The sequence below is a fragment of the Hemiscyllium ocellatum genome, chromosome 36, assembly GCF_020745735.1.
Source record: "Hemiscyllium ocellatum isolate sHemOce1 chromosome 36, sHemOce1.pat.X.cur, whole genome shotgun sequence".
Classification (NCBI taxonomy): Eukaryota; Metazoa; Chordata; class Chondrichthyes; order Orectolobiformes; family Hemiscylliidae; genus Hemiscyllium; species Hemiscyllium ocellatum.
The window spans coordinates 40,781,345-40,795,650 of record NC_083436.1 but is presented as its reverse complement, the minus strand read 5'-3'; the positions used below and the strand labels follow the sequence as shown (position 1 = coordinate 40,795,650).

The 14,306-nt window shown below is 43.3% G+C and overlaps 1 protein-coding gene across 1 annotated transcript in view; it reads right to left on the bottom strand.

Moving 5' to 3' along the window:
* bmpr1ba (bone morphogenetic protein receptor, type IBa) overlaps positions 1-14,306 on the bottom strand; it is a 504,629-nt gene that overhangs the window by 150,718 nt on the left and 339,605 nt on the right. The gene's annotated exons all lie outside the window — the stretch shown is intronic.

Sequence of the window (14,306 nt, the reverse complement as noted above, 5' to 3'; positions counted from 1 at the left end):
ACACTGAAGTCGATGTTCCCTTTCAGACTGCTCTCTGCTTCTCAAACTGCTCCAAGTATGTTATGGAATGTGTGTACCTTGATCTTGGCTCACGTACAACCCCGTCACTGAAAAACCTAGCTACGTTATGTACTTAAAGGAACAAACGTTGCAGGGTTCCACATCGAGCAGGACCACCGCACTACCAGGGCTGCCAACGCTCCAGGAATGTCCCAGAAACTCCGTGGAGATTAATCTGCTGGCAGTGCCCAGGAGGAAAACCATACAGCAAGGAGGGAAAAAGAAATCTTTCAATGTTTTCATTTAATTATTGAAACACTGAACTTGGTAAAAGAAAAGTTCTATTGATGGACATGGCAGAGCACTTGAAATATTCAAGGCTGTGGGCCAAGTGATGGAAAGTGTAAATATGTCATCATAAATCTGATGGACTGAAGGGCCTCATCTGCACTGTGTGAATCATTGGATGGGCAAGAAAAATCCAACTGGTTACCAAACAATCTGTTTGTTTTGCTGCTAATTGTGAGAAGGTGATGAACCAAAGAAATGCACACAGCAATGATCAGAGATGGTAATAAGCTCTAAAAGGACTTAGATAGGATGGGGGAACATAGACAGGGGAGGGGAATGGTGGAGAGGGTGGGGGAATGTAGACAGGGGTGGGGAATGGGTGGAGAGGGTGGGGAAATGTAGACAGGGGTGGGGAATGGGTGGAGAGGGTAGAGGAACATAGACAGGGGAGGGGAATGGGTGGAGAGGGTGGGGGAACATAGACAGGGGAGGGGAATGGGTGGAGAGGGTAGAGGAACATAGACAGGGGAGGGGAATGGGTGGAGAGGGTGGGGGAACATAGACAGGGGTGGGGAATGGGTGGAGAGGGTAGAGGAACATAGACAGGGGAGGGGAATGGGTGGAGAGGGTGGGGGAACATAGACAGGGGAGGGGAATGGGTGGAGAGGGTAGAGGAACATAGACAGGGGAGGGGAATGGGTGGAGAGGGTGGGGGAACATAGACAGGGAAGGGGAATGGGTGGAGAGGGTGGGGGAACATAGACAGGGAAGGGGAATGGTGGAGAGGGTAGAGGAACATAGACAGGGGAGGGGAATGGGTGGAGAGGGTGGGGGAATGTAGACAGGGGTGGGGAATGGGTGGAGAGGGTAGAGGAACATAGACAGGGGAGGGGAATGGGTGGAGAGGGTGGGGGAACATAGACAGGGAAGGGGAATGGTGGAGAGGGTGGGGAAATGTAGATAGGGGAGGGAAATGGGTGGAGAGGGTGGGGAAATGTAGATAGGGGAGGGAAATGGGTGGAGAGGGTGGGAGAATGTAGACAGGGGAGGGGAATGGGTGGAGAGGGTGGGGGAACATAGACAGGGAAGGGGAATGGGTGGAGTGGGTGAGAAACTGGGGAGAGAGGGTGGGGGAATGGGTGGAGAGGGAGGGTGGATGGATTACTGATGAGGTTGAATACAGAGACATCATGGCAATAGGAAGAAAAGGAGAGACAAAATTAACTCCAAGACCACAAGAGCACCAGGTAAAGGGTAAACCTTCAGATTTAAAGCAGAACAAGGGACACGCACTGAAGTTTATTGTGAAAAACTGGGTTTTGGGTTCTGGTGGCACAATGGTGGTGTCCTTACCTCTGAGCGAGAAGGCCTTGGTATGAGTCTCACCTTGCCCAGAGGTGTATAATGAATCACTGGACAGGTTGATTAGGAACTATATATGAGTTGGGAGTTTCCAGCATACCATTACAGAGGGAGAGGTCAAAGCATTTAGTTTTCGGTAGTCACCATTATCCCCCCCTCCAGCTCCATTTTAATTTATTCCTCTCTGTGTCTCCCTACCTTCCTTTTATCTGTTTCATTGTTGAACCGTCCTTGGGTAGGCAGTGCTTGTAACTTATTAGTTGTTTTAATGTGTTACCTGGGTAATTTGGTGATAAGTTTAGAAAAGAAGGAAAAAGAAAGCTGTGTTTTCCTGGGTGTCGTTAGAGTGGGATCACACAGTATTTCCAGTACCCATGATGCTTTGACAGAAAGGTCAGCTGAAGGTGTTTTATCTTCCCTTTCCCCACACTAGTCTCACTTAGTTCCTTCCCTTGTTTCTCACCCTTTCCCCAACTGTTTGAATGTTTTGTTATACTACACCTTTATCTGGAGGGGTGCTTGTAGCACAGTGGTAATGAACCTGTCTCTATGCCAGGAGACCGGAGTTGTACTCCCACCTACTTCAGAGGTGTGTTATAACATTTCTGAACAGGTTGATTTGAAACTATTGAGTCTTTAGCTGGCTTTGGGGCCTCTGTGGTTCATTGGTAATGTCCCTACCTCTAAGCCAGGAAACCTGGGTTCAAATCCTACCTGCTCCATGTGCTTAAATTGGTTCTTTATTCGTTTAGTGGTGGGTTTATTTATTTAAAAAAGGGGCTGGTGTATTTTTTCCCCAGTACGATAAAACAGTGTTAAATCATGGAAAGTTGTCAGCTTCCTGATATGCTATGTGGATAGCCATCTATTAAACAGGCTGCAGATTTGATAAAGGTGTTTAAAACCATGAAGGGTCTGACAGAGTAGACAGGTTAACACTGTCCCCAATGACAGAAGGGTTGAGAACTAGATGCCTCTGAGTTAAAGTCATCAGTTAAGGAAACAATTACAACAGGAGGCAAAACCTCTTTCAGCAGGGTCTCATTCAGATGTGGCGTGCACTGCCTGAGAATGTGGTTGAGGCAGGTTCAATTGAGGTCTTCAAAGGAGAATTCAATCAGTATCTGAAATGTGAAAGCGTTGCGATGATATTGGGAGAAGGGAGGGGTGGCGAATTGCATTGGGTGACTTGTTGTTGGACAGCATTTACAAACACAGTGGGCGGGGTGGCTTCCTTCGGCTTTATAATCACATCTCAGCACATGTACCAGATTTTATCCTTCCCTTCCCTTCCATATACACTTCCTGTTCAGTAGCCCCTACCACCACTGGGAAAAAATAAAATACCCAGTCCCTTTTTAATGAATGGTTTGCTCCTGTGCTATAAACAGTCTGCCTTCTCTTGATGCCAGGAGGGGTTTCAGAGAAGCAGTCACATGATGAAATCTTCCACCACCTACACTCGAAACAGCAGCACTTATTCTGCATGAGGCAAGAACACCTGCATGGGCCTGATTTGCATTGTCCAAGCTCTCTTCTATCTCGCAAAATTTCCTAATAATTCCTCAGCGTCAACCAACGAAGCATTTTTCCTTAGTGTAACGAGATTTAAACTGAGGGAGAAATGGGGCAAAAGCCACAGAAGCTGTGGGAGGGGAGAGGGTGTAAAGTGACTTGGGGATAAAGGTGAGCACATCACTAAATTGTTTTCTGCGGCTGCACTATCAAAAGGGCTAATATCTAGGAATCTAGAATACTAGGCAGTAGAAATAGTGGCTGAACCATACAACACCCTGGTGAGACCACACTTGGACCAGGTCTGAGCAGTTTCGGGTACCACGCCTTAGGAAGGATGTATTATCTTTGGAATGACTTCAACAGCACTCCTCCCCTGGCGTAGCTTAATACCATTGGCAGAAACTTCGGTCTTTCCAAGTTGTGCTGCACATGTGTGATTTCCTGTGGTTGCTGTCAGAATCAGAGGAAAACCGATGGTGAACACTGACAGTTTCAGGGTCATTATCGGCACAAAACCTGCACCAAGCATTGAAATTTATCAACTTTAATCTTGAGAATGGAAAGCACTCATGTTGAAAGATCAACATCAAGAAAGTGGACCAAATGGACAAATACCTGCAGTATCAACTATAAGGCAGGCAAGAGGCATGTTTTTTCAGTTTTAATGGAATGAAATTAAGGGAATCGCTTTGCAATGTTCATCCAAACTCTGAAGAAAGCAATCTTCAACTCACCTGCTCTTCCTCCTCTTAGCCTCTCTCATGTTGCATCAAAACTATCAAAGACCTCTTTGTGGGAATCTTCCGTGAAGAGTGGCTGCACATAAAACAAGCTAGAACGGTCCCCAAACTCCACTCATTATATTCTCCCAACGAGGTGCAAGATGTTAGCTTTTCCTCCTTGAGGAGCTCAGTGAAAAGAGGCCTTTCAGGGCTCGGTGTATTACACTCCAATCCTGACTCTTCAGTTTTGTGCCAATTGCAGGTCTCACTCTCGCCAAAGAAAGCACCATTAGAATTTGTGCAGATTTTTTTATAATCTCCCTGCACCAACTCTCAATTTCAAAAATGCCACTAAATACTTGTTAAAATTATTACCATTGCTCTAATTTTATGGTTAACAGTCGATTGTAACTGTCTTGCTAAATATAAATGCAAGGTGTCAAGACGTAATCACGGCGATAATTGTGGTCTACTTTGGTTCACATGAAACAAGAGCAAAATAATATGCATCCTTGAACTTTTTTATCAGAGTAATTTTACTTAATTTCATTAAATTGAACTTTTCCCATTATAACTCATTTACAGTCACTGAACCGTCGGTTTGCAACAGGCTCCTACCAAGCATCTTTAGCAACACTAAGTAAATGATTATCCTGCAGCACCAGCAAGGCCAGTGGAATGCACTGAATTGCAAAATTCTAAGTGAGTATTTAGGGTGGATGCAGAAAAGAAGTTTCCCCTTCGGGCCTAAAACCAGGGACAAAGTCTCGGAATAAGGGCCAAGCCAGGTAGGACTGACTCAAGGAGGAATTTCCTCACTTTGAGACTGGTGAACCTCTGCAATTCTCTAGCCTTGCAGGGCTGTGGAGGCTTTCATCAATCAAATTCAAGACACAGATCAATAGATTTCTGGTGGAACAGGCTTATGTTTCTATGTTTCCATGTTCCAAAAGGTGGAGAGTACCCCAGAATGGTGAGGCCCAAAGCATTGTCCTAAACTGGCCCTCAGCCCTCATGGTTATGGCGCTGTTAAATTACAGGCAATGTTGAGGCCTTCTAAATTTTGCCCAGTGCTGAGGTCCACAGTCACACCTCCAGGAAGGGACAAGCAAGGGGTTTGGGAAGCAAAGGGCAAAAGTCCCCCTTTTTAGAAATCACTGTGTAAACCCTCTCTCCATCTACCTCTTTGTCATCCTCAAATCACCTTTGGTCAAGCTTTTGATTATGGTGTGAGGGACGAGAAACCTCAGTTATGTGGACAGATTGAAGAAGTTGGGAGAGGTGTCATCAGAGAGAAGAAGGCTAAGGGGAAAGTTGATAGAGGTCTGAAAAATCATGAGCGGCTGGAGAAAGTAAATAAAGTGTTTCCACTCATATAAGGAACATGAACAAGAGAGCAGTCAGGGTAGGTGAGGTGAGTGGTTAGGGTATGGAATGGACTGCCTGGGAATGTGATGGAGACAGGTTCAATCGAAGCATTCATGGATGATTATTTGGATAAAAATAATGTGTAAGGGGACGAGAAAATAGCAGAAGATTGGCTCTAGGCGATGATGCTCACTTAAACAGCCAGTGCTAGTATAATGGATTGAATATGTTCTTCTGTGATCCCATCTGATCTCCTCCACTTTAACTTTGCAACCATTTTATCTTCGGGCTTCTCTGACGCATGCTTGGATCTTTTCTTTCCCCAACAATGATGTGTAAATTTTTAGTAGATGTCAGGTCAATTGTAGCCATCTCACATCGTCAGATAATCCTTCACTTGATCACTGGAAGAGGAGTACTGCCAATCCACCTGATAATCTACAGCCAGAATACTGTAAAAGTCTGTCCACAGATTTACTGTGGTGGGTGACACTACAATGTACAGTGGCAACTTGTGCATTGTACTGTCCTATTGGGAATATGGACTGTCCTATTGGTAATATATACCATTCTATCAGTAATATGTACTGTCCTATCAGTAATGTATACAGTCCAATCAGTAATATATATTGTCCGATCGGTAATATGGACTGATTGATTGGTAATATATACTATCCTATTGGTAATATGTACTGTGAGCTGCCAATTCAGCACACTCTGACCCACAGTCAAAGTCTTTGTAAAACCTTCAATTATAAACCGCAAAACAAAAAACAGATGCTGGAAATGCACCACAGGTCTCTCAGCGTATGCATACTTAATATTTTAGGCAGAAATCTTCAATAGGTTTTCACTTTGAGGATAGATTTCCATCTGAAACATTATCCTGCTTGTTCCTCCATCCTCTTGTGTAGTTGCAGCATTTTCCTGGACAGGGTGTTTTGGTTTGACAGATACTGGATGACTAGAGCATGGTGAAGATTGAAGCCAATGACACGGTTTCAATCCTCTTGCTGGCTGTTAAAGCTCATGGAGAAACCTGTGTCCTCACTTTACTCTGTCCTTGAGGAATGGTTGTCCTCAAATTATACATTACCCATTGTCCATCTCTAATGGAGAGATGGCTGTTGTCCTTTGTAGGACTGTGGTTCCTTACATTATATAGAGCTGGCAAGTGGTCAGATTTGCCTAACCTCAAAGGCAGCACCTTCAATCGTGTACTACCCCATCTAAGCACTGGAATATCAGCCTTGATTTTCACATTCGACTCTGAAATAAGGTGGAATGCACAATTCTTTTGAGAATCCTCTCAGTTGAACTACAGTAGACAAGCAGGAGGTTGGAAGAACACAGCAAGCCAGGTGGCATCAGGAGATGGAGAAGTTGGTGTTTTGCATGTAACCTTCTTCAGAAATTTTCTGAAGAAGGGTTACAACCGAAACGTTGACTTCTCCACCTCCTGATGCTGTCTGGCTTGCTGTGTTCTTCCAGCCTCCTCCCTGTCTACTTTGGATTCCAGCATCTGCAGGTTTTTTGAATTGAATTTATTGTCACGCTTACCAAGTCACAGTGAAAAGCTTTGTCTTGCGAGCAATACAGGCAGATCACAGAGTTAAGTAGCATAGGTAGTAAATAATAGGTAAACAGCTGACACTCTGTTACCATCCCTACTGACCTTGGCAGTCACACTATCCTTTCCAAAGCCGAGGTGTGATACAATCTTGGAGGGTCAATCCATCAAGTCTCGCTTCCACAACTCTGCTGTCCAACATGCAGAAATCTCCATTACTCCATCATCTGAGTGTTTGCTGACTAATTTTTACTCACAGTCCAACACTACCTCAATTTACTAATTCTCATCCATCTTGTTAAAACCATCTATAATCCTGCACTGGTCTGTCTCAGAGGCTTTCTCCAGCTCCACTACCCTCCCAGTTCTCTGTGTTTCTTCAGTTTGGTCTCCGGAACAGCCAAAATGTAATCACCTAACCCCTGACAATCATACTCTGAAGATCTGGAATTCTGTCATAAAACTTCTCATCTTAGAGACACTAAGACGTTGGTTCTACTCATTCATGCTGACCCAATATCCTAAATTAACCTAGTCCCATTTGCCAACATTTGGCTCACACCCCTCCAAACCCTTCCTATTCATGTATCCATTGAGAGGTATTTTAAGTGTCGTAATTGTATCAGCCTCCACCACTTCCTCTGGCAGTTCATTCCATACACGCACCACCAACTAGGAGAAAAATTTGACCCTTAGGTCCCTTTTAAATCTTTCCCTTCTCACCTTAAACCAATGTCGTCTAGCTTTGGACAAACCTATCCTGGGGAAAACACCTTGGCTATTCACCCTATCCTATTTTGTTTAATAACGTTGCTGTAAAACATTTTGGGATGTTTTCTTTTGTAGAGAACACTGTGTATATGCAAGCTGCCCATTGCTATAATTGTTGCTTTTGTCTTGATTGATCGCAATGGGTATATTCTCCACCATTAAAGAGTAAGTCAGAAAATATATCCTCATATTTGACAGGACAGGGGGAGTTGTTGTTTGTAAGTGATTAATAATGTTTGAAGTATGATGTGTAAGGTTATTACAGACTCCTAAACTATAGTGCAGTGAAAATAATCAAAAGATCTATTTCTCAGCAAAAGGCTCTTTTTTTGTTAAAAATTGAATTGGAACGAAATTTGTCAGTGCATCAAACCTGTTAAAAACAACTTGCTGCTGGTGCTGGGCTTTGAAATTTTTACTTTTATTTCTCATTTGATTCCAAATCATGCCGCAGAGAAACACAGGGCGAAGGCTTGTGGGAAAATTCATCTTTAATATCCCAGTTTTTAAGCAAAGTGTCACACTCAATCTGCTTTTCCATAAATTAAAGGTTGTATAATTAGGAACAATTGCCTCATTATAAATGGCTTTATTGTGCTCGTAACAGCATTGGTGCCAAAAACTGATCAGGGAAATTCGAATGTATTGACACCACAAATATGCATTTGGAGTACTGGACATATGGACTGAATTTAGGATTTGTATGAAGTATTTCTAAAAGTACTTGAGTGCAATAAATATCACAGACAGATTTTTGGAAGCACACAAGTGGAAACATTTTTTTTGTCATTAAGTTACAATAGATTACCTTGTCTTATCTGAAGAAAAACATTATGCAATACTTTATAGAAGTTAACTAAGTCATTTAAACCCAAACATTAAACCTTACAGTGCACATGCGGTGTGCCAAATGTTTTTGTGACTGATGTTGTTTTCACATTGCTGGTCAGAATCATACACTGCCTACATTCTATGTGCTGTAGTCAAGTGTCGGCTTGGCTCTGTGACAGAACTCTGGCCTCTGAATCAGGATGTATTGCATTTGCATCTTTTTCAAGCCCATGCCCTAAGCTTACGCTGCAGTCTGGAATGAACCCACCTCTCTACACCTGGGTGGCTCCATCTATTGGAACAGAGTTTAAACTGAGGCTCCATCCACCAGTATAGTGGATGCATGTGCCCATGTTATTGAGGACACTGCTTTTATTCTTCGTGGATGCATTTTTCCCTCATGACATACTTTATCTCATGGCTGGATGTAGAATTGCGTTAACTCCTTGCTCCAAAAGGCAGGGAGGCCAAAAGACATTTTGGGGACTAAAAGAATGAATGGATGAGGACAGTGGGGGAACATGGATTTGATGCAGATGATCAGCCACAATTATGGACAATACAGAAAGGACCTATTCCTGTTCCTATTTTTTATATGTTTTTCTATTATCTCACTGGCAGCATGGTGGCTCAGTGGTTAGCCCAGCTGCCTCACAGTCTCTGCGTGGGTTTCTTCCGGGTGCTCTGGTCTCCTCCCACAGTCCAAAGATGTGCAGGTTAGGTGCATTGGCTGTGCTAAATTGCCCATAGTGGTCAGTGATGTGTAGGTTAGGTGCATTGGCCTGGGGTAAATAATGGAGAGGAGTGGGTTACTATTTGCAGGGTCAGTGCGGACTTGTTGGGCCAAAGGGCCTATTTCCACACTGCAGGGATTCTATTTTCAAATGGCTCATATTGTGCTTTACATGCATTGACAAGTTTAGTGCGTTATTGTACATTACTGTACATTATTGGACCGTCTGAAGAATGTCCCACGCAGACTCACCCCTCTATTCTATCCCTGTAACCCTGCATTTCCTATGGCTAATCCACCTCACCTGCAGATCTCTGCACAAGGGCAATTTAGCACGGCCAATGCACCTTACCTGCACATCGGAGCACCCGGAGGAAACCCATACAAACACGGGGAGAATGTGCAAATTCCACACAGACAGCTGCCCGAGGCTGGCATTGAGCCCGGGTCCCAGACACTGTGAGGCTGCATCACTAACCACTGAGCCCCTAACGAAGAAAGATTCAACAATTTGGGTCCACATCCATTGGAGATGAGAATGAGAGATGATCTGATTGAGCGTGTAAGATTTATTAAATGGTAGTACAGGCTCAGGGGACTGAATGGCCTATTCCTGCTCTAAACCTTATGATCTTTTGCTCTTACAAGTTTAAACAACAGACCCTCTTCCCTCTGCGTCAAATACTGATTTATTGCTCCTTGTCCTTCCAACAGAAGTAGTCTTTATTCAAAAGAAATAAAGGATCCATTTACTTTAAGAAAACAGCTGTGAGATCCAGTAGCTACAAAAAGGGCACAAGATCCAAGATTTAATAAAAATAACTTCACAACGCTTCAATGCCCTTCAGCTGACAGTGAACTACCCAGATGCTTTGTCGACCGTCACCCCTGTTTACGTGCAACGCAGCGCTCATGTTTTGGAGTGTAGTGGCCTTGCAGTAAACAGACTACTTTCACTGTCACAGGGCAACACACTCCAGCTGGTTTTTCCAACTATTCGACTCCCATTGTTTGTCCTTGAATTTGTCTGAGGCATTGAGGGAGGAAACTGAATCAGCCCGCTTTCGAGTTCTAACGAGATCCTCCCCCACATTAATAATGCATATTTGTTCTTACTAGAGAACACAAATGAGCTGCACAAAGAACCTGCATAGTAATCTACACAAACACTGAACAGTAAATGCTAGCTTACAGAAATAGAAGTCTCCCTTAAAGTAGTCATTTTTGTTTTATATTACAAGAAGTAAATCCAATTTTACAATGATATGTAACAGAAAGCATTACAGCCTAGCGGTTTTATATGTCAGGAAATTAATACACCGCGCATACAGTGACAAAGGCCAGATTCTCCCCATGGGACTCCTGAACCGATGGGGTCAGTTTTCCTTCTGTCTGAGGGAATGGGATTTTGCCACATTTTCACCAATAAAATGTGCCAACACAGCCATTTGGTCCAGGTGTTCGAACAATGAATTAAACAGAATCTAAGTTACATAAAAGTGCTTTAAAAGGTGTCGCATTAAGAAGTGGTTTTTGAAATGCAGTTGATCTTGTTACATTGGCAATGTGGCGGCCATTCAGTCCGAGCAACATCCCAGAGATAGCAGGACTAAGCAGACGTGTGTTTTGAAGGCTTCTTATCCTCAAGAATTTGGAGATGCTGGTGTTGGACTGGGGTGTACAAAGTTAAAAATCACACAACACCAGGTTATAGTCCAACAGATTTAGTAGGAAGCACTAGCTTTTGAAGCGCCGCTTCCTCATCAGGTGTTGCGCGCTCCAAAAGCTCATGCTTCCAATTAAACCTGTTGGACTATAATCTGGTGTTGTGTGATTTTAACTTTATCCTCAAGAATGATTGGACCTGGTTGGAGGGAAATATGGCTAAATAGAGAAGCATAAAAGGGCATAGTTTGATGGAGAGTAGATCCATAAATATATCCCTACCTCTGAACTCCTCCAATTCTGAGCCCTTGTGCATTCACAGTTCCCTTCATCACCCATTGGTGACTGTATATGCTGCCATCTTGACTAAGCTCTGGAAGCCCCTCCCTAAGACGCGTCACTGTCTTGCCTCATTTTCCTCCTTTAAAGACTTTAGATTAGATTAGATTACTTACAGTGTGGAAACAGGCCCTTCGGCCCAACAAGTCCACACCGACCCGCCGAAGCGCAACCCACCCATACCCCTACATTTACCCCTTACCTAACACCACGGGCAATTTAGCATGGCCAATTCACCTGACCCGCACATCTTTGGACTGTGGGAGGAAACCGGAGCATCCGGAGGAAACCCATGCAGACACAGGGAGAACGTGCAAACTCCACACAGTCAGTCGCCTGAGTCGGGAATTGAACCCGGGTCTCAGGCGCTGTGAGGCAGCAGTGCTAACCACTGTGCCACCGTGCCGCCCACTTTCCTGCTAATCCACCTATTTCACTCAGTTTTCAGAGACCTGCACTGAGATTTCACACAGAAACCAAAAGAACTGCAGATCCTGTAAATCAGAGACAAAACCAGGAGTTGCTGGAAAAGCTCAGCAGGTCTGGTGGCATCTGTGAGGAGAAATCAGAGTGACCTTTCCTCAGCACAGATTGCTGTCCACAAACTCCTGTTTTGTCTCCGAAATTTCCACATGTGCCTCAAAGTCAAATATTGTCTGTAACTCTCCTGTGCAACGCCCTGGAATGTATTACTTTGTGAAAGGTAATAAATATATACTACTTTCAAATTAATAAAACATCAAATACAGTGCAAAATTCCACCCCAAACCACAATAGTTAATATTAGAGCAAGTGGGCAAAACATTTAAGTAATGCTTAAAGGGGGATATAAAGAAGTTGAGGTGTGCAGGAGTTGGGGAAGGGAATTCCAGACAGTTGAAGGTACAGCTATCAATGACAGAGTGATAAAAATTGGAAATGTTCAAGAAGCCAGAATTAGAGGAGTGCAGACAACTTGTAGTGAGGACAAAGAAATAGGAAGAGCTGAATGCATCGAGGAATTTAAATACAAGGATGAGAATTTTAAAATCGATGCATTGCTTGACTGGGGGCCAATTTAGGTCAGTGAGCGTCGGCGTGATGGGTAATTGAAGGGATGATGGGTAATTGGAACTGAATGTGAGTATGGGATGTAGGTAGCAGAGTCTGGGATGAGCTCAATTTTGTGGAAGGTAGGATATAAGAGATCAGCCAGGGGAGTATTGGAATTGCCAAGTCAACAGGGAACTGAGGAAGAGATGAAGGTTTTGGCAGCAAATGAGGTTAATTTGGGCAGTTTTACAATGGTGACATTCATGGTATTAGTGCTGCCATGAATATACATCAGAAATCTTACCCCAGGGCCAAACACCAATGTTACGGACACTCTGATTTCGTCTTGGGCTGTTGCCGGGAAGATGCTGGGGAATCCTTAAATGATTTACATAAACGCCTGAAGTTATGATTTTGACTTCAAAATTTTGACCTTGCAATAAATGCTCTTGCATCTGAGCATGTTAAGCAAGTTCTAAAACTGATAATAAAATGGCAGGTACCCAAAACAGCTTGTTTTACATGTTTCCCTGACTGTAGGTTTGCAATCAACCAATTTTCAATCTCAAATGAAGTTACGAATACTTGTTCCATAACGTGACACCTTAGTCTTCTATCCAGTGAAATAAATTGGTCCAAAGCACACTGTGCAACTTAGTGCAGGAACAGGACCTCCTCATAGTGCACACAGCTAGGCATTAGACAGCAGTGATTATGGACTCCCCAGCATGTAGTAGGGGCAAGCTAACAAGTGATTAAAGCAATCAAATACTCCAATTTGTTCATGGTTTGTCATTCCAGCAGAAAACGTAATAGAAATATGGGTTGCCAATGCAATGAATCATTAATCAGGCAGGTCTGATGACTTTATAAACTGTTTCGGACAAAGTGAGTTAGATTTACAGACTTAAATCCACTGCCAGCAATTTGTTATTCTTTGCAGAATGTTCTTGCAACTTCTTCTCCCCACTCGGAAGCAGCACTCAATTCCATGATCCCAGTCACCCTCCAGTACCTTGACAGAGTGGCCCTTATCAATGTGTAAGCCCTAGCAGTGAGAGTCAGCAAGCTGTTCAGGCATGAACAACCCCAAGCCTGTCTTTAAGCACTCTGCACCCTTCCAGTATAGCTAAGCATTAGCAGTAGGTAATCCTGCTGGTGTTTCCCCTCCCCAAGACATAACGCAATAGAAAACCAGGCAACTGTCTTTAAGGGAAATTACTGGGTAATTATGACTTCATGCAATGAGGTCAATCAGATGATAGTGAGCCATTTTTTCGTGATTTTCTCTTACACTTAAATCACAGGATAATTCAGTCATACTACACCAAGGCAGAAGTGCCCAGATTAGGTATTAACTGTGGCTCAGTTGGTAATCCTCTTGCCTCTGAGAGCAAACATTATTAGCAGGGCTTGAATCCAGAAATCCAGGGTAATCCTCCAATTACAAGGGAGTGAGGTGCCATCCTTCAACTGAGATTGCTCCTCCCAAGAATGCTATTTTGGAAAACCAGAAAGGAATTTCTTCCCAGCATCCCACTCAGTATTTATCCCTCTAGCAATATCACAAAAATGGATTCTCTCAAAATTAATAAATTGCTATTTGTAGAGGTAGGCTGTTTCCAAAACGGCTGCCATGTTTCTTCCAATATATAACTTCGGATATAATTCATTGGCTGTAGATTGGGACATCCTGAGATCATGCAGGGCGCTATACAAATACAAGTCTTTCTCTTTCTTTACATTGGCTCGCCTCACTGAATGAACATGTTGTTTCAGGGGAGGAGCATTTATAACATTCTTTATTTCAGTGTTGACACATCATTTAAATTCTTACATTTTAGCAACAGAATCGTGTTCTCAGATGGCATCATCATACAATAAGCATGCTGTGACTAAAATTATAGCACGGACACCGATATTCATATAAAAACCACAAAAAAATCATGTTACATGTTTTTACAAGAAAGGAGCTAATTCTAGCCCAGTTTTTCAACCAAATGAAAACCACTGGTTCTTGCAGACCCATAGGAAATGTGATCATACTGCAAATAAAGGATTTCATGGTAGCAATGACAACAACACTGTTAGTGTTCGCCATCAT